Raw genomic sequence first — 11,892 nt, forward strand, 5'->3', positions numbered from 1 at the left:
AATTATTTGTTCCTGGTTTAAATGTTAACCATTACAGGCTGCTCCTATCTCCACACAAGCACATCCAACCCTAAAGTGCCAGAGTAGGTTACTACTTGCTTTCCTTCTATATCACAGCAAAACTGCAAATATTAGAAGCTTTCACTGGAAGGCATTGTCTTGACTAATGATTAATGAGTAACAGGTTCCTACGTAAGTCTGAGGTATATTGCTGCTCAGTCCCTGGGGCAGCTTCACTCTCAGTGATCCCAATAGAAACACCTTCCCTGGCTTCTTACTGCACAGTGTCCCCGATCTGTGTCCTGCCTCTGCAGCCCTGCAGTCTGTGACTCTTCAGCCCTGGCTCTGGTGCCAGGGAGAGGAGAGATTTGGGGTTCACAGCAGAGATCTGGGCACACAGAGAACCCTTCTACCACTGCCAGGGTTGTTGCACCTTGTTATGGGATCAGCTGCAAGCCTGGGGTCCTGCAGTAATGGGTTCTGTTTAGCTGAGGTCCTTTGTGCCCCAGCAGTCCCCTTGGAGCCCCATCAACAATTCAAGACATTTAAGCCACAAGGTTTAAAGATTTGGGTTTAACTGCAAGATTCTGAATGCCTGAGCTCCCAGATGATAAACTGACGAGAGCTTAAATGTTACAACTGGTTAAAAGATGACACCAAGAGGTGTGGTACAGGTATCCCCTGTATAGGAAAATCACATTTCAGGCCTCAAAGTATTTACTTCTCCCACAAACAGTAGTGGGGACTTTGCCAGATTGCTCTGAGTTACAATGCACTAACTTTCTCTCATGAGGGGATACTTTATGAAACTCTTCACTGTTCAGTAGTGTCAATAGTTGCTTTGTTACTTCATGTGAAAGCATTCCTAGGGGAGGAAAATAACGAACATCTTCCCAGTAGGTTTGCCAATTCCTAACATTTCCAGTTTGTAGCACTTTGTAGCAACCCTTACAACTCTTTCTTAAGGATTTTGGAAAGAGCTGTCCTAGACCTGTATAATGTTTTCCTAAGTACCACACCTCTGGATCTGTGAGCTATGAACCAAAAGCCTGCTGTACACTTGGAACCTGTAGCTTTCCCTGCTTTAAGTGCTGACACAGCTGCAAGACTTTGCTGCTGTAGTCCTGGAGGTATTGCTGTTAAATACACCTCAGCTGCTGCTTGCCATGGGCTAGAAACCTGCGAAGCTGTCAAGCCCTGGACTGAAAGACACTTGAGTTTTTCTTATTTATGCTGCAAGTCTAGTTCTAAGAGGGTAAGGACTGTAATCTACCAAAACAACTTTTCCTAATTGCACTTGTCCAATATCATGCCTGCTGATATTCTGTGCAAATTCATTTTCAGAATGCCTCTCTAAAATGAATTTTTACACGTCTTGTATTAGCTGAATTGGAAGTACAAATTGTGCTTTACCTCAGCATGGCTTTGATTCTTTTTAAATCCTACAAGCGTTCCTCTGCTAATGTCTTTACACAAAGTTGTTTTACCCTTGTGCAGCATACAATATCCTTTGCTCTTTAAGAAGGAAGCTGCCAAGATGAGGCAACCCTAAAAGTAACCATTCCAGTCTTCTAAAAAGGGCTTTCACTGTGTCACAGCCAGCAATATTCTTCATGTTACTCATGCTTTGATTCTGTAACTGCCCTGAACTGTTCCAACTCCTCTCATTCAATCCTTTGCAGTGCAGATCTGTCCTGCTGCTTTCTCATCACCAGTGGTGAGTTCCACTAATTAGTTCTCCTTGCTTCTGTTCCTCTGGCAGATTGCAGAAGGTAAGTATGGTATGCATGCAGTAACAGGTGTTAGCATCAAACCCTGCATGAGGAGCTGTCAGAAGCTCTATGACACATTAGGAGAGTTTTTCCCAGTGTTTGAAATTGTGTTTAGGTGACCTATGACAGCTGGATTAATTACACACCTCATCCCAGCAGAGCCCCCAACTGCAGGGGCAACCTGCCCATAGTGAAATGCTGATCCTTTCATGGCAACACAACAGAGAAATTAACAGTGCATTGCCCAGTACCTGAATGATGACCAGGCACCACAGAGAAAACTGACTTGTGTCATCAGGCAAACTTTTTTGTACATTCTGCAGGTTCACCAGGGCCTCAGAACTTCCCTGGAGTCAGGATGTCCCACAAAGCAGTGGAGATTATTTGGACTGCAGCACGATGACAGACACAAAGCTGCTCAGTTTATCCTTTCTGTTGCCTCTGCAGAGCTGTAGATTTGTGTGGAGAAGCCTCAGTAGCACAGCACAGCAGGGTAATAATACAGCTCAGTAGCTATTTGATGCTGTTGTTTGTACAATGTGTTCTGACATGAGCAGTTTATTGTTTGCTAGTTCATGACAAGAGTTTTGTGTATGCAAACTTGCATGCAAATCGGGCATAATTTATTATGCTTCTCTCCAATGAGAGTGGAAGGAGAACAAGCACTGTTTAACTTCAGCAATACATTTTCCTATGAATAGGACAGCTATTAAATGATTTATGGAAGGAATGTTAAGAATGCAAGAAGTTCAAAGAAGGTGGAGGGATATCTTTTTCCCTTGTCAGCTGGGAACTTGGCTATTTAATGCTGATAAAGCCATCATCTAACTTGACTTCAGCTGTTGTGCCCATATGATGTACCTGCACTTTACTGTATCACAAGTATGGAGATCTCTAATTAGTCTTACTGATATTTAAAAAACCCAAACCAGTTTAACACAATTCTTGCACAGAAGAAGAAATGATGAGGGGGTTGATATTTATTCACTCTTGTCTGTTGCTTTTTAGGGGTCCCTCCCTGCCCTGGGCCTGCCACAGCTGTCAACAGCCCTGTTTAGCTCAGGTGTGAGGAATTCTCCTGGACATGCTCCTTAATTTTGCCAGACTGGGGATACTCATTTGGCATGCTTATACTTCTTTAACTCCATGAACTTGCATGATGATTTCCCCTTCTGCAGTGAAATGTGTAACATTTTCACAGAGGTGAGAATTTTAGAATTCTTTTTTATGGTGTTACATATTTTAATAGGATATATTTTAATGAAAAATTCTACTCAGATGACTTAACATTAATATTAATGCCTTATCACACATCCTTTAATTTAAATTCAGTAGACAAGCTTTAAGGAGTGGTACAGGTACCATAAAATGAATATTATTTTTCATGTAATTTTACTGGATTCATTCCTATGCAATCCATCAGGTGGACAGTGCAAACATGCATGCTAAAGGAGACCTATGTCTCCTCATGTGGACTAAATACCACTTAGAATGATAGTGAACAAACATGCATCCCACATGCAAAGGCAAGTATTGAAAACTATTGGTTCCTGGGATGCTACATGATCCTTACAAATTCCTATTGAATATTTAATCTCTCTCCCTCTCCATACCAGGCAATTCTAGAGTAAAATTTATCTGACACTTTTCTTGCTACCTATAGAAAAGTTGCTGGGTTGTTACAGGGTCGGTCCTGTGTGTTGTAAAATCCGAGGTTCTCAGAAGCTGCACACAGGTCATTGTTTCTCCCTTGGCACTGAAAGCCACCCCCATTCGTGCACCACAGCAGACACCACACAGAGCTGCAGCCCAGGAAGTGTGCTTGGCACTGAGAATGTTTTATCATATCTGTCATCTGACATATGGCCTCCTCAGTAACCAGGTGATGGTCACTTCTTCTTTGGTCTGAGCATTACATTTCATTGATCCCAGATTTGTTCTGAGGAAAAATGCAGAGCTTACAGAAGCTGAACATTTTTCCAGGAGCACAAAGTTATCTCCTGTTGTGTTTGGAAGTGGTAAATTTGAGCTAGCTCTGGCTAGTTATGGAGCAAGATTGTTTTCACATTTGTATTTATCAAACTTTGTCTCCATGCACCTTAAGTAGACCTGTGCCAAAAAATGTGATATGCTCTGCAAGATATGTGCATGCAGAACACTCATTGTTTTCCTGTTCTGTGTATCCTTCAAGATCCTTAAACCACTTTGATAGAAAATAGATGCAGCCAAAGAACACATAATTGCCTGCCCTCAAGCAAGGATAAGACAATGCAAGTCACCTGCAGGTTTGCTTGCAATATTTCTGGTTTTCATATAGTGTGTTGTTTAAAGAAAATATTGTAAATTCGATTGATTTTTTTTTTTATGTTAGCATTAAATCAAATATTGTAGCTTTATGCAATTTTCGAAGACAGTATTTATGCAAATAAATATGCAAAGAGGCCAGGTCTTTTATCCCCTGGCAAGTTAGTAAGGTTGCCCTTAAAGGCTGAACGTCCTCAGACCACTGCCAATCAGGACTTTTTTCCCCTCTATCGAAGTATTTAACATTCCTAGCCCTGCACAGAAGGGGAAAAATAAGGTCATAGCTGTGGAAAAATCTGTTGATCATAACTGATAATATGAAAATGAAGCAGTCAAGCAGGCTGTGGATAGCACAGGTCAGGTCTACTTACACCAAAGCAAAGTTAGAAATGCAGTGATAGAAACATGAAAATTCTGGAACATGAATGAAACAGAAGCCACCAGCTGTGGTCAGATTAATCCTTTAATAGTGCTGGCATTTCCTTGTTGCCATGTGGGACAGGTGATGGCTGGAGTGTCCTGTTATCCCAAATACAGGGGGAGTAACACCAAGGAACGTGACAGAGAAAGGGCTGAGCTAAACCCTGCAGTGTGGACAGCAAACAAAAACTCTGCAACTTGAGAATTAATTTTCCAAGTTTAGGGGGTTTTGATACAAGTAACAGCAGAAGTATTAACTACTTCCTGCAAATTTTGAACTGAAGTGTCACAGTGCTTTCTGCACTACTTTGAGAGCACCTGGGGTGGTTGGGGTATCACTGCTCTTATCTATGTGATCCAAGAGTGAAGCTGTCTGCTTTATTACACATTTTTAGTATATATTTTTGAGATTATTCATCTGGTAACTTGTTTGAGTTTGCAGATTATATTTGTAAAGGAAATTTTCACCTGAAATTTATTTTTAAAGTTTTATGTTAGATTTCAGTGGATGGACAAAGCACACAGATCTGTGTACTATGTGCAAATAATTCTGGAGATCTATACAGGCTGGATTTGAATAATATCAGGTAAATCAAGTGCTAACCTTTAAATACTCCTGAAGTTCTGTGAAAATTAAATTTTAAGCCCTACTCTATTGCCTCCAAACTGTGCTTGTTGAACTCAATGTTGTCCCAGTAAGGAAGAAACAACAACCCAAAACAAAAAGCAAGGGTGGTCTGTATTTTGTCCTGAATCCACTGACTGCTTCACATATTCCTATAATGGAGGATTTAATGGCAGGAGCAGTACTTTGTGGAAGAAGCATGAAACTCAACAGGCAAGGACTGGGAAATAACTGGAAACTAAAATTGCCAGCAAGATTTCTGTCACAAAGCTTCATCCACAGTCTCACATAATTTCAGACTAATTCTGTATTTGGGTAACTGCTCTATGGGACACTTTCATCACTTCTTCCAAGGGAAAAAAAATGAACATTTCAAGCAGTTTCAAATCTTCAAAAGTTTTGAAAACAGGTGTGTGTTAGGAGAAGGGAGATGGGCTTTGTTATAGAAATTTCAATGGTCCTTCTTGCTCACTATTTTTTCCACACTGAATTTCCAACTGGCACTGAATCAGGGTCCCTGAACCCTGAAATAAGAGCAGCGAGCACTCAACATTCATTCTGTCCCCTGGGTCTTTGCAAGCTTTAACCTCATCGTGCAGATGCACACTCGGGTTGGAAAGGAGACACAGGCACTTTGGACCTGACAGTTATTTTATGAGAATAGGATAATTACATGGATAGAACAGAGAAAATGAGCTGTAACAAATTAACAATCAAAATTAAATGCACGTATAATTAAACACAAACAAGGGAATGGCCTAGTTTTAAAGGTTGCTTATAAAACTGCATCAGACTTTGTGTAAAGGGCCAGAATTTAGTGCTTTTGCCAATTGCTGGTTATTAACTGTCAGCGTAGCTAAAGCTGCATTACAAATTTAAAGTGAAGTGAATGTATCTGCTTGTACATCACACAGTGAAATAATGACATGCACTCGTGTTGGCTGGTTCTAGAGCCTGGGGAGCTTTATTATTTCACTAATTGTGTTTCTTGTAGGCTAAACTCAGGTGAGAATGTCTGCTCCTGCTGTAATCATTCCAATGGCACTCAGCTGTGTGTCCAGATGGAACCCATTGTCATAACTACAGCACCTAACTGAAATCACCCTCTGATCAATAACATGATTCTCTTTACTTCCACCACTAAAAAGAAAATAATGTCCTCCTTCTTTTAATTACTCTTTAAAAGGAAAATACACCTGAAAAACAGTTTTTCATCACAGAGTTCTTGAACTTTTTCCAAATTTGCTCACACTTACAGCATAGGAGTAATTTGCCTGATACTGCAAAGTGACCTCCTGAAAAATCTCCCAGAAGTTCCAGGTTTTTAGATGCTTTTTCCAGTTTTTTAATTTTGAAACACTAAAAAAGCCCCTATTCACTTTTGAAATCTATCATCAGTCTGTACTTCAAATCCAGCCTGTATATATCCTGCCAGGAGAGAGTGGGAAAAGATATCATGAGACCATAACAGCCATTGCCTGTGCTCTCACAAAGCCCTGACCACAACAGAAGAGAGAATTTATGGATCTTACATGTCTTGCCCAAGTTTAAAAGCTTATGGATTCAGTCTGAAACAATGAGCAAACAAATGCCAGTAACTCAGGGGAAGATTGAATCCACTTTCCACATACAGTGAAAAAGCAGAGGCCATTTAATAAAGCCCAACAGTCGGGTCTTTTGCCCATGCACACCATCTTTTCCTTAGTATCTTACTAAATTATTTATTTGCTTGTTTTCTAGGGGAACCTGCCTGGCTGGAACTGAAGCAAGAGGTGTTCTGAACTTGGCAGCACAGCTCAAGGTAAAGAAATCCACAGAAGTCCATTTGCCTGGTAAAGCTGCAATGATGACAATTAATCTCTCATAGCAATTACAATTACAGGAATTGGGTCTACAAACCTGGTGCTCTGTCTGCTTTACACTTACATTTGAACACTGCTAATATGTGACAGAGAATAATTCTGTATGTATTAAATGCAGACTGATGTTTCCTTTGTGTCCAGAGTATGTTTTGCTTCCAAAGGAAGGAAAATGCATTACAAAACTGTCTTCATTATGCTTCCCTGTAAAATGCCAGCATCCTGCACATCAGGCATGTATTTGTATTTTGTTCAGTTGGAAGCTGAGGCTTGGAATGAATGGACATATCTGAGGTGAGGCAGTAAGTTGGTGTTACAAACAAGAGATCACTTTAAAAAATCACTAGCAAGGCTATGAGCAAAAGTCAGATTTGTCCTTTTTAAGGTACTTTAAAATGCCTTCCCCTTTTTCTGCATAGCAGTGTTACCATGACAGCTGACAGTGACAGGGAGGACAAGGACACAGCATACCTGGGTTATTGTGAGCTTGGTTAAAAATTGTAACTCAGTGCAGTTCCCTATCGTGCAATCAAAGGTACTGGTGCAAACACCATCATCCCTCTTTGCCCTGCACTCCATACCCTGTCCATGTGATTGCATCTTACAGCTTGTAATTATCTCCTTGGTGCAGCCCCCTAAGAAACAATAAGCCCTCCTTACCTTTCTCCAAACAGGAGTTAACACAGATTCCCACTGAGCAGACTTATTTAAGCTGAATTGAGATGGCTCTTTAAAGAATTACAATAGCAGAATTTGATTACAAAAATGTGTTTATACATATGTATTTAATCCTCGTTATCCAGATTTTTGGACTCAGCAGGAGCCATCTTCTCTTTAACCTTCTGCATCTGCTATTATTTGGGCAGAAAACACTCTAAGAATGGGCCAAAATGTTAAGAGCCCTGATTATTCTGCAGTTTCTTATGGTTAGTGCTGGTAAACAGGTGCACCCTACACCTGCCATGGTATGAAAGTTGAGCTTTACAAGAATTATAGTTCTTAATTCAGCATGCATCACCTAGTAGTTGTAAGGTAAACCCAGAAGAACTATATGGAATAGCTAAACCCTGGTAGGACATTACTCACATGTTCATGATGCACATTTATAAAGAGGTTTTCCAGTGCTGAGTTGGTGACACAAATGTAAATGCACTTCCCATGGTCTGAGGCATTTAGCTTGTGACTGCATTAATTCTCTTACCCTGCTGTTTGTAACACTTCTGTAACAGATAATCATGTGAGTACCAGCAAGTGATGACACTGTAAATACAAATAAAATAATTTATATATATCTTCAGCCATAGACAGCACATGAAACCTAAGAATCCAAGCACAAAAAGGTAGGATCATGCATATTAATTAACTCAGAATAGTGTACAAAGAAGCACCTGATATCCCAATCCCATATATCCTGGTAATGGAAAGGGAACATGTATGGAAAGGGGTTTCATGGTATCCAAATATATGAACCGAAGAGCAAACTCTTGCACTCCTATCACATATTTTAGATATTCTGTTTCAAGTGAGATGTGACAGTACTGAAATTACTTCATAAAATCCTGAGCAGTTTGAGACAATGTGGAGCAGGAAGAGTAGAATGCAGCAGTAGCTGTTTTCTGTGGTGGTAAATTCTGATTCTAGAAGGAAAAACAATAGGAAGAAATATTAATAGTGTTAATAGTAATTTAGATAGAGAGATTTTCTGGAAAAAGACATGACCCTGTAATGTAAAGAATAGAGAAAAACAGAAATAAAAACAGTTGCTTTTGTAAAACCATCAGCAAAATGTCATGTTTGTTATACAGTAGCGATATATATAATAAGGAATTAGGTAAAAAAATATGAAAATAAATGTATTGTTTTAATTATTTTAATTTGCATTTTGATGAAATATAGCCTGGTTTTTCTTTTAATTGCTCATATTATGTTAAACAGTACCCACAAGTAATGTCAGTGCTGTTGAAAAGCAACCCATAAAGTTTTACTCTAATATCACTCATGGGTAAATGATTGGTAAATCAGGTAAGAAATTGGCAAAAGTGATGTCAGAATCCAACTCAAACCACAGTTCTTGGGGGGGAAAAAATCATAGATGTATGTTTATAATATTTAGCAATAAAATTTACAGCCCTGTTATCTGCCAGTTATGCAAAAACAAACACTTGTACACGAGGAGTGTGCCATGTGTTTATACATAAACAAATGGCCTAATCCTGCCCTAGGGCACTGCAGTGCTGGAGCACACAGAGATAGCGTGGGCTGAGGGAAACCAGCCAGGCCAGCAGAGAGGTGATTTGTCTCAACCACCCAAAGGGAATGCAAGGTGAAGTTCCAGGCACTGCTCGGGTTCACACTGCTGGCTGGGCATGGATCAGAGCCCAGGAAAGCACAACGCTGAGCTTGCTGCAGCCAATGCAGCAGTGCAGGACATTGGCTCTGTGCACCTCCCTCTGCTGTCACCGCTGTGGCAGGGACTCCTCTGTGTCACATTCCAGCAGTGAGGGGAGCTCACTGGTCAGGTATGCTACTCTGATCCAGGGAATACTGTCTCTGGGATCTGCCAAAAAAATTGAGAGAGGCATAGGTCATATGAGGGTGTGTGTTACTGATACTCCTCTGGAAAGTTATTTCATGTCATTCATTAAATGTGCAACATAATTTATACTATCCTCAAACCGCATTTTTCAACCTAATAGATAATTCTTCCAGTTTCCATTTCTGATCATATATAGTGAGTCTGATAATGAAATATAAACTAAATATTTACTTGCTGTCAAGCTGCTTTTCTTTGCTCATGTAGTACAGAGGAAACCAAGTCCAATGAACGTTACTATTCTGTGAAAGCTTGACAGAGTCTCAGCAGTCTGAGTTTGCCTTCACCAGAGAGGAGGCTGAGATGAATTTGGAGATTTGGGATTGGTCAGGTGACAGTTTTGCTACACAAGAAGCTGTAAGGGGACAGGGCAACAGCAGAGAACTACGAAGTCGCATCCTTCCTGCAGAGCAAATCCACAGATTTGCTTCTTGTGCTGATTAAAGAGGCTGGTGGCCTTACCCTGCACACTGCAGGAGGCAGCCAGTAATCCTCATAAAGATTATATCAGAAGCTTTTTCTGCAGGGTGTAGAAAACTGATTAAAAGCCCAACTTTATTGTGAAAATTAGCCCTTGGTAGAAGTTATCAGACAGGCCAAGGTAATCTAGGCCTTAATCAAAACAGTAGTCCGTTGCATTAAGACACGTCAAAGATTATTTTCACTGCTATAAAAAATGACTCATTTGGGTCATTATGTATCTAAGATATGTTGTGCCCATGCAATAAGGTACACTAGTTTGTTATAAAAAAAGACACAATTTTATTATGTGGTAGAACTCAATGCATTCTTTTGGGTGGGTTTAAGGTGGGCTTTTTAGTGGTGGTCTTTTCACCTCGTGTCATTGACATCCTTGATGTGGCAACATAATGATAATAATAATATAATAATAATAATAATAATAACATATCATCTTTAGCTCCAAAAGCTTTTTTTTCAGCTAGTACCAGAAGGGTCCTTCACCTAAAACCAGGACTAAGGAGGACAAATGGATCACAAACTGTACTTGCAAACAAGTTTGTGAAGCTCAGTGTCTAAGGCAGTGGCTCTGCTTTAAATGAGGTCATCATGGCAGTTCCATATTGTGGAATTTAGTGAAAAGACAAAGTGCTTTTCTTTATTGTGATTCTGTTTGGAGGATTGATTTTTCTGCTCTTGTTCAGCATGCATGGTTTTTCAGTGGATTGACTTTTTCAAGCCAAATCAAAACTGGCCCAATATATGTCTAATTTCCCAAAGTATTGATGACTCCTCTCCAATTAGTTTTAACTCCATGTCATCCACCACCGGTTACAGGAGGGCACAGAGGGACAGACCTAAAGCTACAGTCAATAAGAATTTTACTTAGAAAAATTCTAAATAGAATACAATTCTAAGATAGAAGATAGAAATGGCAGATATGTTGACAATTGCTAACCAGTTGGGGTTTTTCTAATATATTGTTCAATTTAGGTAGAGCAGAAACACCTCTGTGTCTCTCTGCAAATGCTTGAGTTTTGTGGAGGAATGCTGAAGGAAAACATTCATTTAAAATATAAATAAATCAGTATTTCAGGAAAATATAGTGTGACTTCAAAATGTTTAGACCTAAACAACAGATGGTGAGGCTGTTTCAGATCAGGCATTACTGGAGAGAAATCACTGACTGATGATTTCCTCCTGGTCCTCTTCATGATTTGCCTTAAACCTAAGTGTTGTGCTGTTTTTATTTTAACGCTCATTTCTTTGTCTTCCAGCCTTCAAACTTCAGTTTTTAACTCACGGTTTTGATTCTACTACTGATATTATCAGTCAATAAACAAAACACAATTGTCTCCCAAACAAAGGAGATTCCCCATTTGCCATTCTGAAGATTTAAAGATAAATTGCTTCCCACTGAAGTTAAGCAGATACCTGGAAGACAATTCTGCATCAAAAAACTGGAACTGAAAGCTAGAATTGAGCTTACTACAGTCTCTTCTTTCTGTCTTTTCTAAATATCCTTTTCAAAATATATCCAGAGAGTTACTACAGACAGATGCCACCTCTAATCTTTTTAAAGCCAGATTACTAAAATATAAACTCTTCTTGTTTCTGCCATGCATAGGAACAACTTATGGGAGCTCAAACACTGACTGCCTCACTAATGAGTTTGGATAATTGCAGAGTTGTAGAGTAAGGACCATAAAATATTAAAATACTATTTCAACAGAAGGCTCTTAGGTTAGTATCAAGTTTTCAGTAGATATGTTATGCTCCATAGTTTTAAAACAAGACAAAACATAAAATTAAATAAACTAGGGGTGATAGGGGAGCTAGATAACTGTAGAAAAGCAAGTG

Source organism: Sturnus vulgaris, chromosome 15, assembly GCF_052056855.1.
Source record: "Sturnus vulgaris isolate bStuVul1 chromosome 15, bStuVul1.hap1, whole genome shotgun sequence".
In the NCBI taxonomy this organism is placed as follows: Eukaryota; Metazoa; Chordata; class Aves; order Passeriformes; family Sturnidae; genus Sturnus; species Sturnus vulgaris.